Source organism: Callospermophilus lateralis, unplaced genomic scaffold (assembly GCF_048772815.1).
Source record: "Callospermophilus lateralis isolate mCalLat2 unplaced genomic scaffold, mCalLat2.hap1 Scaffold_137, whole genome shotgun sequence".
Lineage (NCBI taxonomy): Eukaryota > Metazoa > Chordata > Mammalia > Rodentia > Sciuridae > Callospermophilus > Callospermophilus lateralis.
This window is the reverse complement of record NW_027512527.1, coordinates 1,560,640-1,583,842: the sequence shown is the minus strand read 5'-3', so window position 1 is coordinate 1,583,842 and position 23,203 is coordinate 1,560,640.

The following is a 23,203-nucleotide window of genomic DNA, read 5'->3' as shown; positions in this document are numbered from 1 at the left end:
GATACCCAAAGGTATTAGTCAAAAGTATTGTCTCTGAAATTATTTTTTTTTCATATTGCCAATGTAGTAGAAAATGAATTTTAGAACATTCAAGCACTCAGGGTAGTTCCTTTTTGATGTTTGAGATATCACCCAGGGCAAACACTTCTGACTTTTTAAGTTCAAATAATATATATTTTTGGCAATAGAGATCATTAGAACTCTGTCACATAAGCTAAACTCTGCTACTACATTCTACTGCTGAATTGAATAGCAGTCAAAGGAACTTGCTCAGTGAATTGTCATAGTTGAATACCAATAATGGGTTATTTACCAAAATAGAAGACAATGGTTTTAAATACAGTATGATGATTCTGTCCTAGATCAGGTCTTGTCAATGTATTGTTCTCAAACTGACTTCAACAGCACTGGTATGTTGATGGGAATTCATTTTACAGACCTCCCATACCTAATGAATCAGGTCATTGAATACTAACATTGACAACCACTAAGTTTTAAAAATCAGTTTTAAACAGCAGTAATTAAAGGAATATCAGCAAAATGACACTTGGTAAAAAATGAATGCATTGAATATAGGTATATGGTAAAACAAAGTACACATGACTATGAAGTGTGCCCTAGTGAGATGCCACTGTAGGAAGGGCAGGAGAACTTTCTCCTTCTGTTTCTCCCAACAGAAGGAGTATCCCATCTGCCACCAGACCCAACACCTCCTCTGATACATGTAGAGATCTCTAGTTACTGGAGTAAGATCTGGAAGCCTTCCTGAACTGATAGCATTGCATTGAATATGAAGAATATGGTGCTTACCATTAAGGAAGAACAAGAATGCTAAAAAAAAATTCCAACCTTAGACATGGACAGTCTACCCTCAGGGAAGGAGGAGTATGGGTGAGACATTTTCTGTGGTACAGGTGAGCAAGATATGTTGAGTTGTTGACAAGGCAGAGAAAAATGCTCTAGAACTTGATTTCACATCAACAACTTATAGTGAAGTTTTTATCACCTGATAAATTTAAAGCTTCTAATTAAGTGTGAGGAAAAAGAAAACAGCAACCAGATTCAATATAAGCACTGAATTGATAGATTCGATTTTTCCCTCAAGAGGAAGATTTTTTTAAAAAAAGTCATACTTAGTTCTAGGTGCAAATATTTACAATAGTGTTTGGGTTCTTTGTTACTTTTTCTCTCCCCACCTCCTGTGTGTGTGTGTGTGCCCTCGTGCGCACGCACACTTGTGCACAAGCTGTTTGCTGGGATTAAATCTGGGATCTATGCCTAAAACATATGTGCCCTTTCACTGAGTACCACACTACTAGTTTCTAGTATGCATTTATGTACAATGTCTGACATTAATTCATACAACCACAAAATAGTCAAGAAATAGGTTAATTGAAATAATAGAAAAGTCACGTTGTTGCAGTTGGGAAAATTCATCCTAAACATAAAAATTATAAGCAAGAAAAAAAATGTAATGTATTCTTAAGTGCTTTTCATTTTTATATAAATGAGGTAATTTCAAACATGATGTCACTGAATTATATTTTCTTCATGAGTATTTTAGTTTTTACAAGCTTTACTTGTTTCACACTCATGACAACACTTGGGATTGTCATATTTAGTGTGTCATTTCACATAGCATATGAAAGAATAATATTTCTCATTCTTTTAGGAAGGAAATCTATCATTTCTGAAAATATGTTAGACATAGAATTATTCCATTTGGGGTAAAAGTATATATAAAAAGAAATATATCAAAACACTTGTGTGAACCAGTTGGGTGGTGCACACCTGTTATTCAAGGTATTCCAGAGGCTGAGGCAGGAGAATCACAATTTTGAGGACATCTGGGCAACTTAGCAAGATCCTGTTTCAAAATAAAATTAAAAGGCTGTGGCTGCAACTAAGTGGTATTGGTATAGCATTCTTGGGTTCAATCCCAGCACACGCACACACACATACACACACACACACACACACACACACACACACACATAACTTCATGTAAATGTTGGATTTAAACTACCCAAGCAGATATTTTACTAAACGCTTATATGGAAATAGAATTCTTATGAAAGTTTGTAAACATCAAGATAAATAACTTAAGCTATTTTTCAAGGTGTCATAGAGATAAATGATCCCAAAATTAAGGTATTAATACCTTATTTCTCTCTTTGAGTTAGGAAAGAAAATGAAGCACTCCACTAGATAGAAGTTATTTTTGGTCTTAGGGATTGAACACAAGGTGTCTCACCATGAGCTACATCCCAGCCCTTTACTTTTCATTTTGTTAGAGGGTTTAGATAAGTTGCTGAGCATCTCACTAAATTGCTGAGGCTGGTTTCTTGCCTCAGCCTCCAGACTAATCCCTGGGATTACAGCCTTGTGCTTCCACAACCAGCCCAGAAGTAGGAGGTAAGTCAGATAAATAATACATTACTGGAAGCAAAGAAAATTATTCAAGCGGGTTATTGTTAGTATTGTCACATGATTGTGAGTGGCTCTATACTCATTAGTTTTTTGTTTTTATTTTGCTTGTCAGCTTCAAAAAGACATTTAATTTCCAAAGCTGTGGAGACTGATAACTCTGGGATGAGGGTTTTAGTGTGATCATGTTCTAGTAAAGACTCAGTTTCTCCTCTGCAGATGACTTTATTCTCACTGTATCCTTTACATGATGGAGAAGCAGAGAAAGGAAGTGCCCTTGTGCCTTCCATGTGTAGTGCTAAATTCATTCAAGCAGGGTTCCATTCTCTGGATCTAGTTGCCTTCCAGATACCTTGAACTCTCCTATCATCACCAAGATGGTTTGTTATGTCGATATATGAACTTCTGGAAGGTACAACCTACTCATTCCATAACACAGGGATATAAGTTGAAACTTTGCAGATATCCCATCCATTGTGTTTTTACACACTAGTTTTTGAATCCATTAATGTTTTCTAACTTCATCAGTCTTTATTATTATTTAGGGTTCTGCCATAGAAAGACTATTGTTTCCCCTTTATTTATTTTTATCATCTGGTCTCATTATTCTTAAGTTTTCCAATAGTATGATCCATTACTATCTTTAAAAATAAAATTAGGCTTACATTGTCCTAAATTGGCCAATCAACTCTTTATCATGGTGCTTATGTTTCATTGACATGTCCCTGTCTTATTCTGTTTAAGCTGCTATAGAAAAATGCCATACACTCAGTAGCTTAAACTACAGAAATTTACTTTCTGACAGGTATGGAACCTGAAAATATGAGATGAGGGTACCAGTATGGTCATATTCTGGTGTGGGGGCCCTTCTGTGTTATAGAAAGCCACCTTTATTCTATGTATTAGGACGTTGGATGTCTCTTCTTATGTGACCACAATATTATCAGATTAGAATCTGCAGTTATGGAGTGGTGTTGCTCCTAAGGTTTCAGGTGTTCAAAGCTTGATCTCTAGTGAGATGAGGTAAGAGATAAACATAAGATCTTAAAAATGTATGTCCAACTGATCTGGCATTAGATTATTGGGAGTGTGACCTCAAAATGGATTAACATATTTACAGAATAGAAAGTTGTTATAAAACAGCCTATTCCAGATCTGAATACCTATCTCAGCATAAGAAATCTCACCATTCCATAAAAATTTTGTATGATTTTCATATTAAGGTAATTCTGGAATTCTGGACAAATAAAATCAATTAGAAAGCATTCACTACCCTATTCAACAAGAGTTTGAGTACAAATGTTTTCTTAAATATTAACTATAATTAATTAAGGGAGTTAAGTTTTATAATTAACTGTAATTATTGAAGGGACCTAAAATTTTTAAGTGTATATGCTCAGTTGCTTAATATGTACATAAAAAAACTTTAGATTACCTTATTTATTTATTTTGTGTACATAACTTGCATGTTTCAATAAATTTTTCATTTTTCAAAAACATGAGGATGAAGCACTTTTTGATTATATTTCCACATTATAATTAATACATAGTTTGTGTTATCTTTTTTATTTTCTCTCTGTGTTCACCCCAACTCTGCTTTTCCTTCTAAATTAACTAAGAAATATTTATATTTTTAAGAAAAACATTTTTACTTATATATAATTTAATGAATGATATATTTGGTTAATGCTTCTTTCTTCTGGAACTTTGTGCATATGATCCTTGAAAGACCTACTATAAATGTTTAAAAACATTTTTATCTAGCAAGAATTAGGTAAATGTATTCATCATGACTTAAATCTAATTACACTTCTCATTTCTATATTCCAGTAACCAGAATATATGTAATCAGTGTCATTATATACAAGAGGAGCTGGGACTGTATTTGTGTGGCATTGTTATTGAAAATTGGGATTTTTATTTATTTATTTTTTGATTTTAACTATCAATGGACCTTTATTTATTTTTTATATATGTGGTATTGAGAATTGATCCCAGTTCCTCACTCAAGCTAGGCAAGAGCTTTACCACTGAGTTACAACCCGGGGCCCCTAATCAGGTTTCTATTACTAAAAAAAAAAAAAATACAGGAACAAAATCTCAGAAGAAAAAAAATCAGGAACCAATTCAAAGTATCTGCCTCAGCATACTTAAGTTTCTATGTATGACATTCTCAGTACCTTTTTTTAAACTAATGTGCTGAGTCCATCTATTGTCCATTTCCTTGGGAGAAGTACTGTTATTTGCATCTGGTCAGTATATGGCTGTTTATTTCTTAATGGTTGATAGACTGAAAAACAAATGACCTGTTCTATTCAACCTAAATTGTTGAGGTAGAAGCAAGATAACTGGGGGGAGAAATGAAGACGAAGAAAGAAAAAAAGAAAAACAAGTCTAAAAACATAAGGAAAAAAAGACTGAAAAGAAATGTGAAAACATATGATATTCACTATTTCTTAGTAGGTATTAAGTTACACTGCCAGAAATTATAAAAACTTTCTGCTCTGAATGAATAGATTTTGATTATTAGCCAATCTTTTCACTCCTAATTATATCCTTTTGAAATTCCCTTGGCCATTATACTTTATGGCCTCTAATTTTTTTCTGTAGAGTATTCTGTATAATCCAACATCCATTTAAAAGGGTCATTGAAGTCTAAAGATTGGGCAGTTTATGTATCTTTTGGAATACAGCTCCTTTCAATGGATTTTCTTCTATATCCTTCCTTGATTTTGACAATACCAGATCACAATAGCTAGTCTCACCTTTTAGGACAGAGTGGCTGGAATGACCAGCTTAGAGTGTGTTGAGGAATGCAGCACAACTAGTCTATTTTTTTGCAGCTCAGCTAGCTTCCCCTGTCTGGCATATAACTGCAGGTTCTTGAAAAAAAGAATGGCAATCTTAAATCCTGCTACTTGGGTTTCAGAAGCACTTGACTTTTCCAATTCTGAGAACCCATAGTACCACATACTGAATGATCTCAAATTATAAGCCATATGCATAGGAATTTCCCTAGAATCAGGCTGAATTTCTTCAGTCTCAGTTTAGAAATGAACTGATTTTTGCATGAAATAGACACTTCTTTCTATTGCTCGCTTAGAACCATCAAGGAACACCAACAATTTTTGTTCTTTCATTGAAATACAACCTCAATAAGCACTTTCTGTCTTTGAAGTTATCATCAGTGACAGTTTACCACTAATATTATCAAGATTAAAATAACAAAATTTCTGTCCTATATTATATATTGTACTCACATGTAAACTGCTAAGTCAGTGTCACATATTTTATATTTCTTCATTAAGACAGCACGCAGCACCACACTTTTCAGCATCAGTTTTATGCTTAGTGGAATATAATTTAGGCCTTTTCAAGAAAAGACAGACAAATGGACATTTCTTTCTTCTTACATAAACATGGACAAGGGATGTGATGGTCAAGAATGAGTAGAGAGTTGTGCTCCACAAAAGCACCTAAGTTCTTGGGAAAATTCTATCTTGTACAGCACTCACTATGATATTACCCTGATCTGCACTGCCAAATGGTTCATTGTCTGTGTCTTATAAACTGTAGGATAAAGGGTTTGAAGGACAATCTTCTTTTTAAAGAGGCCATTGGCCATAATTATTCGCAATTTTGCAATTCAGTTTTGTAAACCAAGCAGAAAATGTGCTTGCCAGGACTCAGTAGCTCTTATTACAACAAAAAAGAGAGAATTTTGTGAAAAGAAATAACAATCTTTTCCATATACTCTGAAATAATGGAATTATTGACTTTATGCTGTGTTCCAAAACCCATTTAATATTAACATCTACTATTATGAGATACTTATTATTTTACCCACATAGGAAATGAGTCACTATAGTCCAATATTATGCACACAATGTCCAGATACTCACACCTATCTGTACTTCAGAAAATAATAGTCACTACCAAAAAATAATTACATAAATTGAAATTTTAAAAATATCATTAAAATAACAATACCATTGCTAGTTCACAGTAGTCACATCTCAAATGCTCCCATATTGGACAACATAAAGCACCTTCCTATCTTTGTATGAAGATATATTGAATATTACTGATATAATCAATTGACAAAGTTCATTGCATACAAAAATAAATAGTATCTATAAGATTTGTTGTGACTAACTAACTGAATAATAATCATAAAAGTGGGCTGGGGTTGTAGCTCAGTGGTAAAGCGCTTGTCTCACATATGTGAAGCCTTTGGTTTGGACTCCAATACCACATTTCAAATAAATAAATAAGCAAATAAAAAGATACTGTGTCCATCTACAACTAAAAAATAAATAAAAAATTTAAAACTCATGACTGTTTCAAGTGAAAAATGTCTGAGTGGCAAATGTAAATAAAATAAAATTTAATTAAAAAGTTAACTTTGCCAATAGAAAGGATAATTATCTAGCTAACTATTCATTTAATCTTTTCAAAATATCAATATAATCATGTGTCAATTGGATCGCTAATTCAGAAACTTTATGATTAAAATTTTATGACATTGCTCCTTAAGTAAAAATCTGTGAAATAAAGGATGAATAAAATACATGAAATAAAAATTGAAATCCTTATTATTTAGTAACTGCTATTGTTCTTTTGAATTAAAAAGTACATACAAAGCCAAAGTAGGAACTGTAAAGATGCAGAACATACAAAGGCAATAAAATCTAATTCCACTGTGCATACATACTAGATGATAACATGTCAATTTCTCGTGTTTGGACAAAAATTGTATCTTGATTTTTACTCTAAATTTAAATGTAAATTACTACATATTTTTGCTATTGACAATAATCGGTTTTGCGTATTTTTCTAAATGCTTTTTAATTGAGTTTAAACTTGTGAAATAATTCTATAAAAGGAAAACATGTTATTCACATTAGTAGTGGTAATTTTGTTGTCTGAACATATATTACATACATGATAAAGAACTAAATACAACCCCTTGGTCATACATTTTTTATAAGAAAATAAATGAATCTTTTGTTTTTAGTTTTAAACCTCAGATTAAATTACTTAAGAATATCATAATTACATCTACTATACTATCCTTAATTTAATTCAGTGCCATGACCATATTTATAGAGATAATTTAAAACTAGTATTTTATATTTAGAACTAATTTCCCCTTCTATTTTTTTGTTTGTTTTTTGTTTAAGGTTTTATTAATTAGTTTTATAATTGATTTTCTTTATAATTATCTGAAAAGAACACATTTATCTTTCCTTCTTCTTTATTTAATTTTTTTCTCTCTTATAAATATTCTTAAAATAAAAAATTTATATTATTAAATAAATTAAATTTATGGTTCCTATTAAACTATGCTCAATTTATTTGGTGGAGACATTGAGATTTGCAGGGAAGAAAGAAGTATAACTAAGTTTTAATCTTTTCAGAAAAAAAATTATTTCTCTTTATTTTGGATTTGATATTTCTTTCAAGTAAAGATTACTTTGTTTAATGTCACTGAGTCATCTTTGTATAACTGAAAAGTGGTTTATTACTATGTGTTTTTCATTATTTCTCATTTCACTTTTTTCAGTTTTAATCTCTGAAAACTTTTATTAAATGAGTTGGACTGAATCATTTGAAACATTTCCAGCATATTAGTTTAATTGTATCTTCATTTTCCTTCAACTTCTTAAAAATACTTAAAACGATTTCTTTATACACGCAAAATTTTTTATGCTACTTATAAATATAGTTTTTTTTTTGCTTTAAAGAGCAAACTTGTTTATTTCATATTTTTGCTGTCACCCACTGATAGAAAACATCTCTTCTCCACTATTGAATATAGAAAAGGTATATAAAAATTGTTATTATTATTTTCCATACTTTTGGTTGAAGCAAGGGCAAGAATTAATTTTCTGATGAAATCAGTCATTTAGTCCTTTTATTTACAACAAAGTTACTGCTTAACATATGTTAAGTATTAGCTGGCATTAGTTTTCCAATTTAAACATCTTACTTTGCATTCTTATTTCAAATCTTCTCATTCTTTTCAGTTTGGTATTTCTTATACTGAAGACAGAAGAAAAAAAGAAATAAAGAAAACCTCTTGTATTTTCTGAGTAGATCCAGTTGGCTCCTATTTTTATTTTTATAATTTTTGCTACATTCTGTCATACATTGTATGCTCAGAAAATATTTTAATTGATAAAGTAAAATATATTTTATTGATAGTGTAAAAATATTTTAATTAAATGCTTATTCAAGGAAACACTTAGAATGGAAAGAAAGACAAAGAAAAATAAATAACTTTAAGTAAGTCATTTTTCATACAATATTGTTATGCACAATAACAATTAACTCAGAAAAGAATTTTTTTTTTTTTTTGCAAACAAACTTCTTACAGGTCAAAGACTCATTTTTTTTTAAACCAGTGAAATAAAGTAACTGTTTGAACTCCAATTTGTATTCTTCTCAGTGACAAAAACTGTCTTGTTGTCTTTGCTTTCTATGAACAGAGTCAAATTTACCTTTATCTAATCCCCAAAGATATAAATGACGATTTTTTTTATTGTTCTTATATCCAATTTTCTCTAATTTTTTAAAATTTCTTTTTTTTTAAATGTCAGTTATTACCCATAGTCTACTGGATGAACAGTGGTCACTGAAAAATCAAATAATTTCTTTCTGACCCAGTTTATCAGTTTCTAACAGTCATTCTTTACTACATTGTGTTTTTATAAAGAATAAATTCTCCACATGGACACAAATAATACACCTTAATTGTCTAATTCTAAGGCATATAGAATCAAATCTTGGTAATTTTACCAAAAAAGAAGTTTCAGGAAGTATGTAGATGATCATGGAATATTAGGAGAAAAATGCTGGGACTCTTGAGGTGAAAAGCAAAAGGAGATAGAGAGCAAGACATTGACTCCTCAAAATGGAAATCAGACACAGAGATAGTCAGTCATTGGGAAGCCATGGGAACTTGAAGGTAGCTGTTCAAGCCAAAGATTGAACTTCTACCACAGTTCAGTAATCAGACAAGTATATAAATAAAGATAAGAAAAGTAGAATAGTAGAATAGTAGAATCATGAAATATGCTTATATCAGAAACTTTTGTTATTATTTTAAATTTGTTCACAAACAATAGATTTAAATTTTGGCATGAATTGTAATTATGCAAAAGATAAGTAAGATTTCAATTATTTTTAATACTGAAGATCATTATATACTAATATTAGCTAAACATAAATATATTTTAATTGACTATTGCAATTATTCAAAGAGAAAATGAAGTCAAGAATACTAGAAATAACATATAATTTTTCAATGGCCATAGAAGTATTGAAATAACTTTTTATTGCCATAGCTAAATTTTTCCTAAAATTTCCAAGAAGTCTTTCCATCTAATACCCATTCTTTGTATCTTCCACAGAGGACCTGAGCTTTCCAATGTGACTCTTATGTAACTAATATGATTTAAAAATTTGCCCTGATATTGTCATAGACTATAGCCTCTATGTTTCCTCAATTTCTAAAGTCTCGTTTTCACTGTATTTGGAGATGGGAAGTAAGTAAAGCTCAATAAGACCATTGTTGGAGTGGGACTGGGGTGGAATTCTCTTAATTGGGATTAGTGTTCTTATCAAAACAGTCATCTGAGACAGGGGAGGTTCCCTCCCTGTGAAAGATACAAGGAAAGGCAATAGGGAGAAGTTCCACATTTCCAAATCATAAATAGAATGCAGAGCTCAGAAATCCAATCTCCAGAACTATAATAAGATAGATTTCTACTGTTTAAACTACTCTCTGTGGTATTATTCAGTGACAACTTAAGCAAAGTCGTGAATGCTATTCTTAGTGCTAAGTTAGCCATCTAAGGCAGTTGATGACAGCGACATCGGTCTCTTTAACAATGAAATATATGCAGGAACAATAAAAAATATGTAAACATTACTGAAGTTTTTAAATTTAAACATGAAGGGGGAAATCACATACAAGCATTTTTCATATGGTGTCTGCAGAATACTGTAAATTGCATAAATCTATAGAAACTGCTAATACTCTATAAATACCCAGACTATTAAAATATGTAATTTACATATTAAATAGTTTTCTACACTGTTTGCACATATACATAAACACTTATGAGAGATTTGAAGGTAATATTTGATTGTATTTAAAATAATTTAAGCATTGTTATGCATGTTTCCTTAAACTCTAGACAACTATACTACTTCTATATCTGTGGAGAGTGGTGACAGTGATTGGGAGATCAGTGTCTGAGATTGAAATCCCTGATGACTTCATGGCTATGGCATGCTTGGTGCCTGGGAAAGTTTCTGTGCAAAGGTACAGGATTCATGGTTGCTTTGGAAATGCTCTCCATGGGGAGGCTCTGTGCTAGAGTCTTATCATCCTCCACCCTGCTCTCAGACACACAGTTCCTGGAAATGAAGGAATTCTCTTTCTAAGACAGCTGCAATATTTTACCAGTTCTGCTGTTCCTGAACCTGCACACATTATAGTAACTTTAAACAATGGACTCACTTGAGAGCTACACAATGTTCCTAACATTGCACATTGCAACTGTAGTATGTAACTGAGAAATAAACTGCATACTGTTGCTAACTCTGTAACTTTCATGAATACAAAGAATAATACTTGCATAGTCTTTAAGCTGTTTAATAAGACATATATAATAAAGATTGCTGACATGATTCTTTTGAACCTTCTCCTCCATCAGAGAGCAGTGCTCCACCCAATATGAGCTATTTTATCTTCAAGATCTGTGTATGTGAGTCTCATTTCTTCCAATCTCCCAACACCCCCCAAGAGAATCTGCTAGTTTGGCCACACTGGTTGAAGCATATATCCACATACTTGACTAGACAGTCATGTTGAAAATCCAGAAATATGAAATAATATATCAGGGATCTCCACTTGTGCCATAGATTTGAAAAAAAAAATATCTAGATATTCTTTAAAATTTACATAATCTTCAACTCTTTATAATGCAGTTTTCAATGCCCACAAATATGACAGATCAAAAAAATAATAATTCTGTGAAAAATGGTAATGTACTCTCTTAGTGTCATGATGGTGGAACACTGCATACCAAGAAATTTTTCTAATTAGTTTGATAATATAATGTGAATCTGATAATTGAATTGTTAGCACTCTGGATACACAAAACTAATTGTGGTAATCCAAGATTGAGCTGTTTATCTTCCAATACAAAAAGTCACATGGCATGTATAGCATTGTATATATTGCTTATAACTCCCTCCACAGCCTCTAGTTTAAAAATTTTTGTTACTGCTTATTTTACATACTGAAATTTAAGGCATGATAACAAAATATATAACTCTGCAAACACTATGGAATTACAACAGTAATAGAATCATTTTCCTGCTTTATCTGATAATAATTTAATTCCTCTGAAATAAAAATGTAAAATAATAAAACTAAAAATAATCCTAGAAAAAATAATTATATTTATTATTTTATTTTCACTTTAGGAAGAAGCTCTTTAAGGACCAGAATCTGGTAAGAATAAAGACAGTGCTTGGAAGTATAATTAGGAGATATCTTCATTTACATAAATGGTCATTTCCAAACTTCATAGGTATTTTACTGTCTTCCAGGTACTTAAGGCCAGTTCCAATAGCCCCTGTTGTTCTTTTAGCCTCAACTGATGCCTTAAAAACAAACTAACTAAGTGGATGTAACAAAGGGATTTGTAAAATTTAAATCATTTTACATTATCTTCTCACTTTAGTAAACATGGCAATTGGAATCACAACTTCTCTGCTTGCTGTTTTTCCTGAAGTTTTAGAACACAGTGAAACAAGGAGTGTTTCATTGGCAGTGATTATGATAGACATAATGATATGGCATAGTATTGCTTGCCTAGAAATGCCCTGGAAGTTGGAGATAAACACTGAAAGATTAAAAAGAAAAATCTTCCTCATTTCTAGAGGAGAAGCGATGGAGGTAGAGTACATAAAAAGCATAGATTATATATTACATTAAAATGATAATAAGTGCATGGAACAGAATAAATATTCTTAGGAATGAATTTTAACTTAATATTGATTGTCCACAGAAGGTTTCATGTTTGATAAATGAACAAGTATAATCGTCCCCATTTTTGACTTTCAATTCATTTTATGAACCTCTTCCCATAATAAGCAAATTCCAGCAAGTCTGATATTAAAAGGATTTTTTTTTCATTTCCTCTATTTTTTCAACTCTTATGTACTGTCTCCTTTTCTTTCACAATTCAAGTTTTATGGAAGCCATAGGATCAATTCCTTTAATACTCTATCAACTCATGTGCCATTTATTTTTTTCTCTGCTCTTACTGGGAAAAAGACTTCATCCTGATTAAATTCAACTTTTTTATACTGCATTGTTCTTCCCCATTCAATGAAAAGTGGCCAAAAAGAACACACACACACACACACACACACACACACACACATACACACACACACACACAATCACATGTGCATGCAGAGCTCTTCCTCCATCAAGATGAATTGGTTTCATATTCAATTTATAACTTGCCACAAATGGGATCTTCCTTCTACTTAGTGAGTCGATAAATTTCTAATCCATTTATCTAATGCATTAAGCTGAATTTAAAAGAAAATAGTCAAGATAGAAAAGAAATTAAAGTATGTCTACATGACCACTGTACATTTCATTATTAATTTAATTTTGTAATCCCCTTTTAAAACTCAACTTCACTCTCATGTAGTGTATTTTCTCATGGTGTATTCTCTAGATTGTTGACTTACCATTAGAATGATAAATTTGGTCTCTGTTTACAGTGATCATCTTTAATATGAATGGAGATAAGAAAACCTATTTGTTCAGTAATATTATAATTAAAGTGTTTTCTACATTTTATTTGATAACCAGGTTAAATTATTGCCCTAATAAATGATGGGGTCAGATGTTTGTTAATGCTTAATAGTTCTAACACATTTCCATTATATTTCTTAAAGTTAAATTTAAACCTTAATTTTATTCTTAATACTCTTGTGTAAATATTTTAAAATATAATAAAATATAAAGTGCAGTCACTTTTTGAACTTAATATTTTTAAATAAGTAAAAATTTAAAAAATATATAATTCTTATATTTTTATCTTTTAAAGTTACCTGTAACTGAAGTAAAAAAATCCAGAAAGCAGGAATGTTATTCTCATTTATAACTATGACATTTCTCAACAGAAAGCATAAGGCTAATCTTTAATCTCCTTGTTCGAGAAGAGATGATGAATCAGAACAGAGTGCTAAATCTGTAATTTTGATATATTAAGTAGGATTAACACCTAGTTCAGGAAAAACTCTATGTTTGCACATTTAGTAGATCATTTGAGATATATAAAAGTTTCAGTCAATATATCATTTATTTAGCTTGTCAACTCTGAAACTTTTTAAATTAGATTTCTAAACTTCCAGTAATAATAAAGAATGAAGGGCATGGAATGGAGCTTAGTGGTAGACTGCTTGTTTGACATGTGCAATACCCTAGGGTAAATCCTTGATAAATAAATGATATAATAAATTAATAACTTATGCCTGTATAATCAACTTTAGATCTACACATCTTTGTTATGAAGTAGAGGTAATGTATTCCTTGAAAATATTACACGTATTGCTTAGTATAGCTCCTTTAAGATTCTACATACAGTTTTATTATCCCCCATATTGATTATGTACATAAATTGTTTAAAAATGTATTAATTGTTATGTTAAGTGACATTGGGAAAGAAGAAACATGATTGGGCACCGTGATGACAAATATGTGAGAAAGTCAGAATAATGGCTAGGCAGCATGGAAGAACTATGATAATATTTATAAGGAATATAAGTCAAATTGTACATTTTCTCCTATGTATATTTCTTATAAGATTTATCTATGATATTGGTCAGAAATTATTGTGTATGTTTCCTCCACTATATCTTTTCATGGAGAATCCAGGAATCATCTCCTTAAACAAACTCCTATCCTTTGCCATTTTCACTAATATAAAGAAGCAGAATAGTTCAGACTCTATGAGCCTAAACTCTGAAACCAGAGTACCAGAGGTACTTTCCTATGGCCATTTGAATGGAAGCTTCCTTAAATTCCAGGTGCCTCCATTTCTTTCCTTTGTAAATGTGGTAAAAAAGAATATTTAATTTATTGAATTTTATCAGATAATTATCATGCTTCTACTTCAACACAAGAGTATCATAGACTTTTTTTGGTACTGACTTATTTCACTTAGCTTGATTGTCTCCAGTTCCATCTATTTATTGGCAAATGTTGTAAAGTCATTCTTCTTTGTGGCTGAGAAATACTCCACTATACCATGCCCATTTTATCCATTTCTCTGTTGAAGGGCACCTGTACTATTTCCTTAGCTTGGAAATTGTAAAGTCAGAGGGCAAATTTTTTCTCTGATATGCATAAGCTAATTAATCCAAAATGAGAAGGAGGGATTGAAAATATAATAGAAAAAAAAACAGTAGACATATGGGATCGAAGTGAAGGGAGGGAGAGTGTCATAAGTAAAGAACAGTAAATGAACTTGACCTAAATTTTCTATATGCATATATCATAGAGTGAATCTCACCATCATATATATCCACATGATACTAATTAACAAAATTATAATTAAATAGTAGAAAAGTTGTAGAGTAGAGGAAAAGAAACTGGAGAAAGGAGGAAGAGATGGAAAGGGGAGAGGGAATACTGGAATTGAATTAGAACAAATTATATTCCATGATTTTATTAGTATGTCAAAGTGAATCTTAATGTTTTGTATAACTAAAAAAAGAACCAAATAAAAGAAAAAATAATAAAAATAAAAGAGTATTGTAGAAAAGATCCTTAAAATCAATAGCATGTCTCATGATTTAGAAGCCAGGAAGAATGATATAACCAGAAATGTGGCCCCTAATGAGATCTTTGAGCTGGTTGAGTTACAGGCAACAGTCCTACATTTTAGTAGCTGTTGTCCCTTTTGATAATATTCATACTAATCTCCAAATTTAGGGCCAAAAAAGACATATGGATGCTGCACATTCTGGATCTTAACTAATTTAATTTTTAATGCAAATACATTCAAATGGCTTAATGACTGCATTAAAGGGATTTAAATTCGTTTAAATAAATTGAAATATTGTAGTTGTTAATAGAAAGTGAAGTTTTTAAGTCCTGTTAATTTTAAGCTGCTATAAAATTTTAAAATTTAAGATAAAATTGATTTCTAATATATTAAACACAAATTTAAGATATTAATGAGCCACATATGAAGTTTCAATACATTATATACATTGTACAATGTTTAAATAAGATTAAATATTTTTTTTTTCTTATTTGTCATCTAATTTTGGCAAGAACTTTAAAACTGCCTTCCCCTAGAATGCAAAGATGGTTCAACATATGAAAATTAATAAGTACAGTTCACCACATAAATGAAATTGAGGACAAAAAATCACAACATTATCTCTAAAGATCTAAAAAAGTCCTTGGATAAAATTCAGTACACATTTGTGTTTAAAACATTAAAAAAAATAGAGACAAGGAAAACTTTCTTAAAATATCATAAGAGCTATTAGTGACAAACTTAAAATTAACATTATAGTGAGTGAGGGAAACTGAAAATATTTCCTCTAAAACTAAGAAAGAAGGGTATTTATTAACCACTCACATTTATTGTAATACTGAAAACTTAGCCAGAGCAATTAGACAAGAGGAAATTAATGGGATACAAATAGGAAAGCAAGAAGTGAAATTACCACTGCTTGAAGGTGATATGATCATATAATTAGAAGATTCAAAATCTCCATGAGTAGACTTCTAGAGCTGATAATTTCAGCAAAGTAGCAGGATAAAAATGAACATACAAAAGTTAATAGTATTTGGGGGGCTGGGGTTATAACTCAATGGCAAAGTGCTTACCTAGTGTGTGTGAGGCACTGGGTTTGATCCTCAGCACCACACATAAATAAATAAAAAATAAAAGTAAATCAATAATCAAAAATATTTTTAAAAGAAGTTAATAGGGTTTCTATATATCAATAGTCAATCAACTGAAAGCGAAATCAGAAATATAATTCCAATCATAATTGCATCAAACTGAACTGAACTATAATACCTAGGAATAAATCTAATTAAAGAGGTGAAATGTCTCTACAATGAAAATTATAGAATATTGCAAAAAGAAATAGAAGTCACTAGAAGATGGAAGATTTCCAAAGTTAATGGATAGTCAGAATTAATATTGTTAAAATGATCACATTCCATAACAATCTACAGAATCAATGTAATGCTCATCAATATATAAATGGAATTCTTCACTGAAGTTTTTTTTTAAGGCAGTCTTAAAATTAATATTATTGAATAAAAGACCCATAACAGCCAAAGCAAGACTGAGCAAAATTGTCAATGCTAGAGACATAACAATACCAGATTTTTTTTCACTTTATATATTTTGTTGTTGTTGTTCTTTTCTAGATATACGTGGTGGTGGAATGTATTTTGACATATTATACATACATGGAGTAAACTTATTCTAATTTTATATTCTTTAAAATTTTTGAGAAATACTAGCTTTAGTTGATGTTGCACTATTTGGCTTCTATAATTTGAAAATTTGCTACTTATACATTTAGTAATTAAAATTAAAATTTTATATAAATTCCTTGAATTTCTCATAATTGTTTCAGTTATATAAAATCAATGGGGCAAGTATCTTTAGAATAATTTCCAGGTGACTAACTTGTATTTAACTTATAACAGATAACAGTGTTTTTTATTGATTTTTTAAAAAATAAATGACAGCCGAATGCATTGCAATTCTTATTACACACATACAGCACAACTTTTCATATTTCTGGTTGTACATACAAGAGTAACAAAAACAGCACAGTACTGGAATAAGTTCAAATATATAGACAAATGAAGACAAACCCACAATTGTACATTCATCCGATTCTTGAAAAGGGCTTCAAATAGTGTGTTGGAGAAAAAACAGACTTTTAACAAGTTTTACTGGGAAAACTGGATATAAAAATGTAGAAGAGTGAAAAATCCCCACGTTTTACACTTCACTGATGACAACTTAAAGTGGATCAAAGACCTAGGAATTATACCAGAAACTCCACAACTTCTAGAAGAAAACATATGAGCAATGCTACAACATTTATGTATAGGAAATGACTTTCTCAGTATGAATCTTAGAACATAGGAAAAATACAAAAAAATAATAAATGAATAAATGAGATTACATCAAATCAATAAGCTTCTGTAAAGCAAAGCAAAAAGTACAAATAATGATAAATATTGATGGGGATATGAGGGAGAAATACTCATACACTGTTGGTGGCATTGTAAATTAGTATAATCACTATGGAGATAAGTATGGAGGCTACTCAAAAGACAAAGCATGGAAATAAAAATAAAACTAGGTATGCAACCACCACATGACCCAGCTACACCATTCCTCAGTATTTTAAGAAAATCAAATAAGCATACTATAGAGATATATGTGTAGTCATATATGTAGCGTATATAGACATACTCATGTATGTAAATATATATATATATATATATATATATATATATATATATATATATATATATATATAATATCAACACATGCATGAACACGCACACATATATATGTGAGGTTTTATTTAGCTATAAGGAAGAATGAAATCAAGTCACTTGCAATTAAGTAGAAGTGAACAGTACCACGTAAACAATGTAAGTCAGATTCAGAAATTCAAAGATCATATATACTCTCTCATACATAGAAGCTAGAGAGAATAAAAAGTTTTAAAAAGATCACTTGAAAACAGGAGATCTTCAGAAGTGACAACAGAAATAAATAAGGGTGGAGGGAGGTACTGGGGAGATGAAATTGATACAATTATATTATATTAATGAACCAATATGTCACAATGAATGCCACTATTATAGATAATCATAATGCATCAATACAAATACTTTTTTCTAGGTTTTTAAATGTGCCTTTTATTAATTTTATTTGTAATGAACCTACTATGCAAAAGCATATCAGAACTTCTTGTTTTTATCTAACTTCAACTTCATACCCAAAGACCAACTTTTTACCATTCCTCCCTTTCCCTCTTCAATCTGGCCTCTGGCATTTCAACTTCAAACTTTATGAGATCATCATTTTTTTTTATATTCCACATATGAATTAGATCATCTGGAATTTTCTTTTCTGTGTCTGACTTATTTCACTTAACATAATTATTTGCAGTTCTATTCATGTTTTAAAAATGACAAGATTTAATTCATTATAGTGAATGGATAGCATTTAATTGTGCATTGGATCACATATTCATTCTTAATAACACTGATAATAATATTAGAAAACTGAGCTGATATCAGCATATATCTATGTATTATTTATTAAATTAATGAAATTTAAGTCTAAATATATATTGCCTTGTATTTCTAATCTTCTGAAACCTTCTTTGGCTCTACTACTGTTCTTGAGGCTATTGGAATTCTACTTCTTCAAATTTTCCCTAGACAGCAGAGCTGACTACAGGCTACAGTTCTATACAGTGAGATTAAAGAAGGATTGGCTGTAGTCACTCCTATTCCCATTATTTTCTTGATGAATTTAGTACCATTATATAAACTAGAATTGTGTCAGCTGTCTTGAGACCATGAGAGAAAGACTCGAAAATCACTGAAGCATTAAATAGGCATTGAGATCAAACTGCCAAATAAATGTCATTAAATTAGCAATTAAGGTCTCCTAAGTTCTTGTTTTATGTAAAAAAATGTAATTACATGTGTGTAGGACTTAAAATTTCTATCACAATTGTTTCCTGCACATGCATATTCTAGAATAATATTTTTTTGTTTTTATTCAAACAACCATGAAGTGAACATATCTCATTTAAAGTAAAGGGTATAAAATATTTCGGAGTTCAAATAAGTTGCCTAAAATCACAATTTATAAGTTGGAAAACTGGGAGTTTTACAAACATTTGTATGTATCCAAAATGCAAATTCTTAGTCTATCCAGAGATACTGAGGCTCATGCTGTGGGAGACCAGGTGATGATATAATCTAGTCATCTCAGTCTATTTTTGGTGAACTAAATCTACTCTGCTGACAACAAAGCATTTAATATTCATTACAGATATTCAGGGACTTAATTATTTAGACAATGCTTTTGAGGTATGATTGCTCTATAGGTGTTCAATATACGAAACATCTAATTTTATATATTCTTACATCATGTTCAACACTTAATTTAGGGGACAGATATCTGATAATAGTTTACTATCTTTTGTAGAAAGTAGAAAAAGGTGTTAATTTGTGATAATTTGTTTATCTCTGCTGATTGGTGATCTTTAAAAACTTTTATGTAAGAAGCATTTGTTTGTTTCACTTACTACTCTAAGAGTGCAAACAGAAAGTCTTTACTCTTTCACACACAATGAAGAAATCACTGAATTTTAGAAAATCATGTCGACTCTCCAATGATTTTTCTATCCAATTTTCACACTCAAAAACAAACAAACAAACAAAAAACATATACTCACAGGGAGTTAATTAATTTAAGAAGCAGTTTTTTCTTTTAATATTTTTTCTAATTTTTTTGTTAGCATGTAAATCTTCCTTAAGGTTTATATCTCTTGGTCCAAAAAGAATCAATAAGAACACAGTTTCCCCTAGGGAGCATCTCCTGGAAAGTGTGCAGAGCATGGAAGTACCACAGAGCCAACAACTAGTACCATCAATCAATATGCAATGACAGAGGTAGTGAATTTTCATGGCCAACCTGAATTGATCTCACTGTGTTTCCTCTGTCAGTATTGCCGTCTCTAGTGATCTAGCCTTATTATAGGTTTTAGTATGCTGCATGAGATAGTACCTCACAATATTTTACTTCATCCAGGGTTATAAAATCCTGTCATTGAGAAAGCTTATTAAAGTAGCCATCATACCAACTAGAAAAAGTGTGCTTATTCATCTGTCACAAAACATATTTACAGAGCATGAATCCTGGCACAGTTGTTTCTAAATCATTTTAAAAGTGGAATAGATAAATAAAATGGAAATTACAAGGATAGCAGTTTGTTTATCTCCCTCTTTCTTTTTTCTACACATTTCAAATCAGAAACTATAATTCAATCCAATTATTGAACCACAGTGGTTACCAGACTCTAATCATAAATCTTAACCAGTTGTCTGGAAAAATGCAGATATTGTACGTCAAGTCTAAAGCTTGTTGTATTATTCCTGTCTTACATTATTTTTTCTTAAAAAGGTTAACTTCAAAATATACTATGTTATTAAGTTAATAATGTGTCATCTTGTACTTATTTTGTCTATAGTACTATAAGAAGTTCTAAATAGTATTAGAACAAGAACCAACTATTGTTTTGAAGATATCTGAGGGAAATGTGACAAGGTCGAAAGCAAATTGATGGAAAAATTCTACCACATGTGGCTGAACATTATTGCTTATTTGTTATACATAATTAAGTCTACAAAGACATACTGTGCAATTCGAGCAGGTAATTGAGCCAGACTACCTTGAATCACATGCTGACTCCACAAATTTCTATTTTAGTGACCATAAGTTAGATTCTCCTCTGTGTCTTAGTTTCTATTTTATAAAATGGGTGGTATAATACAAATCATCTCACAAGATGGTTGGAAGGATCAATTGCTGTGTATAATATTCTGTAAAACTTCCTGTCTCTGTTCTAATACATTTTAGTAATATATATAATTATATATGTTTGTGTGTGTGTGTGTGTTTGTGTGTGTGTGTGTATTCCTGTTGTAGATTGTAACATCTTCCTATGTAGATAAAATGAGTTTGTTGAGTCTTTTTTTTAAAAACCAAGGATTTAACCCAGAGGCACTTAACCACAAAGTTACATCCCCATCTCCCTTTTTTATATATTTTATTTAGAGACAGGGTCTCACTAAATTGCTTAGGGTCTCACTAAGCTGCTAAGGCTGGCTTTGAAATCCAGATCTTCATGCCTCAGCTCCCTGAGGTGCTGGGATTACAGGTGTAAACCACTATGTCCGGCTTGTTGAATCTTCATTAGCAAATAGAAGGACAGGTGTAATTATTCACCAGCCAAATCCTCTGACATTATCCAGTGGAGGATAAATGGTAGAAATCCTTTCAATATTGTTACCACTTGCCTAGAAAACAGTACTGACAAAGAAGGCTAATTAAACTGGGTGTTAATGTAATAAATGGTAAAAAAAAAATGGAACTTGCTGCAACTAGGAAGTAATTCATGAGACCCTCTCAGGGGAATAGAGTAATATGCTCTCATAATCAATTTGAACTCTGTTAGCAGTACACTATAGTTTTGGTAAATTCTAACATCAGAAACATATTCCTCATAGTTGTGATGGCTACAAAATCCACAATCAAATTGATAGGATATTGAGTATCTAAGAGGACATTCCTGGTTCATAATGGCATTTTCTCATTCTATCTCATGTGGTGGAAGGAGCAAAGTATATCTCAGGTCCTCTCTATTGAGGGCACTAATTCATTCATGGTGACTCTGGCCTCACATTCTAATACCCACATATTGGCCTTATTTTCTAATGGCATCACATTAGTAATTAAGTTTCAATATGTGAACTTTGGGATGACACAAACACTCAGACAATAATAATAATCTAACACACTTTTCTAAGATTTGGTGCTGTCAACCACCTTATGCTAAAAAAAAAAAAAAAAGCAACAAAAAAAATAGCCTAACAAACTATTCCTTTTTCTAGAAAAAAAAATAGTATAAATATTAGTCCTCTGCATGCATGAAGTGTCTGCCTGAAGATTGCATTTAAACAGTCTACATTTTGGATGTGGTGAAGCATTCCTTAACTAACGATTGGCTGGTCAGAAGTACTATTTGCCTCATGATTGTAAGATTATTTTTGTTAGGCACTAGAGAGAAATATTACCTTTGAATCACACAAGATAAAGGTTGCTGAACAATTGAGCATATGCACACTGTGTCATTCTGAATTAAGTGACAATTTGCCAAGAAAGATGTCTGGATACAACCAAAAAGCAGATTTGTGTCACCTTCCAAGTTTGTCACAGCTTCAGGCTTTTGACTACTCTAAATCTAATTTGAATGGAATATCTTAAAGAAAATAGAAAATGCATACTAGATAATCTCTAAGAGAAATGTAATAGAGATGATGTAGATGCCAACATCATTGGCCTTTATCTTTCTTTCTTTGTATGGGAAAATTGTGGTATATGTTAATCATCTTTGTTTACTGATCTGGTTAATTTGATCCTGACTTCAAATCCAGTACTTCATGTAATTATTAGTGACTCCATTTTTTGATTACCCCCCCTTTCCTTTTTTTTTTCTTTGCCTGGAGTGAACCCCCAGGGACATTCATTTTACCACTAATATACATCCCCAGCACCACTACTTCTTCTTCTTCTTCTTTTTCTTTTTTATTCTTTTATTTTTCTTTTTCTTTTTTCTTTCTTTTTTTTTCAGACAGGGCCTCAATAATTTGATAAGGCTGAACTCAAACTTGTGATTATCCCTGTCTCAGCCTCCTGAGCTGCTAGGATTATAGTCATGTGCCTGCACCCAACTTGCTATTGCCTGTTTTTCAGTGATCTCCTAACACAAAACTCAGACAAATACAATGTATACACCCAAACTCTCTCTCTGACACATAAACACCCCCCCACACACACACAATAAATAGGCAATAAATATCCCATGAAGTTAC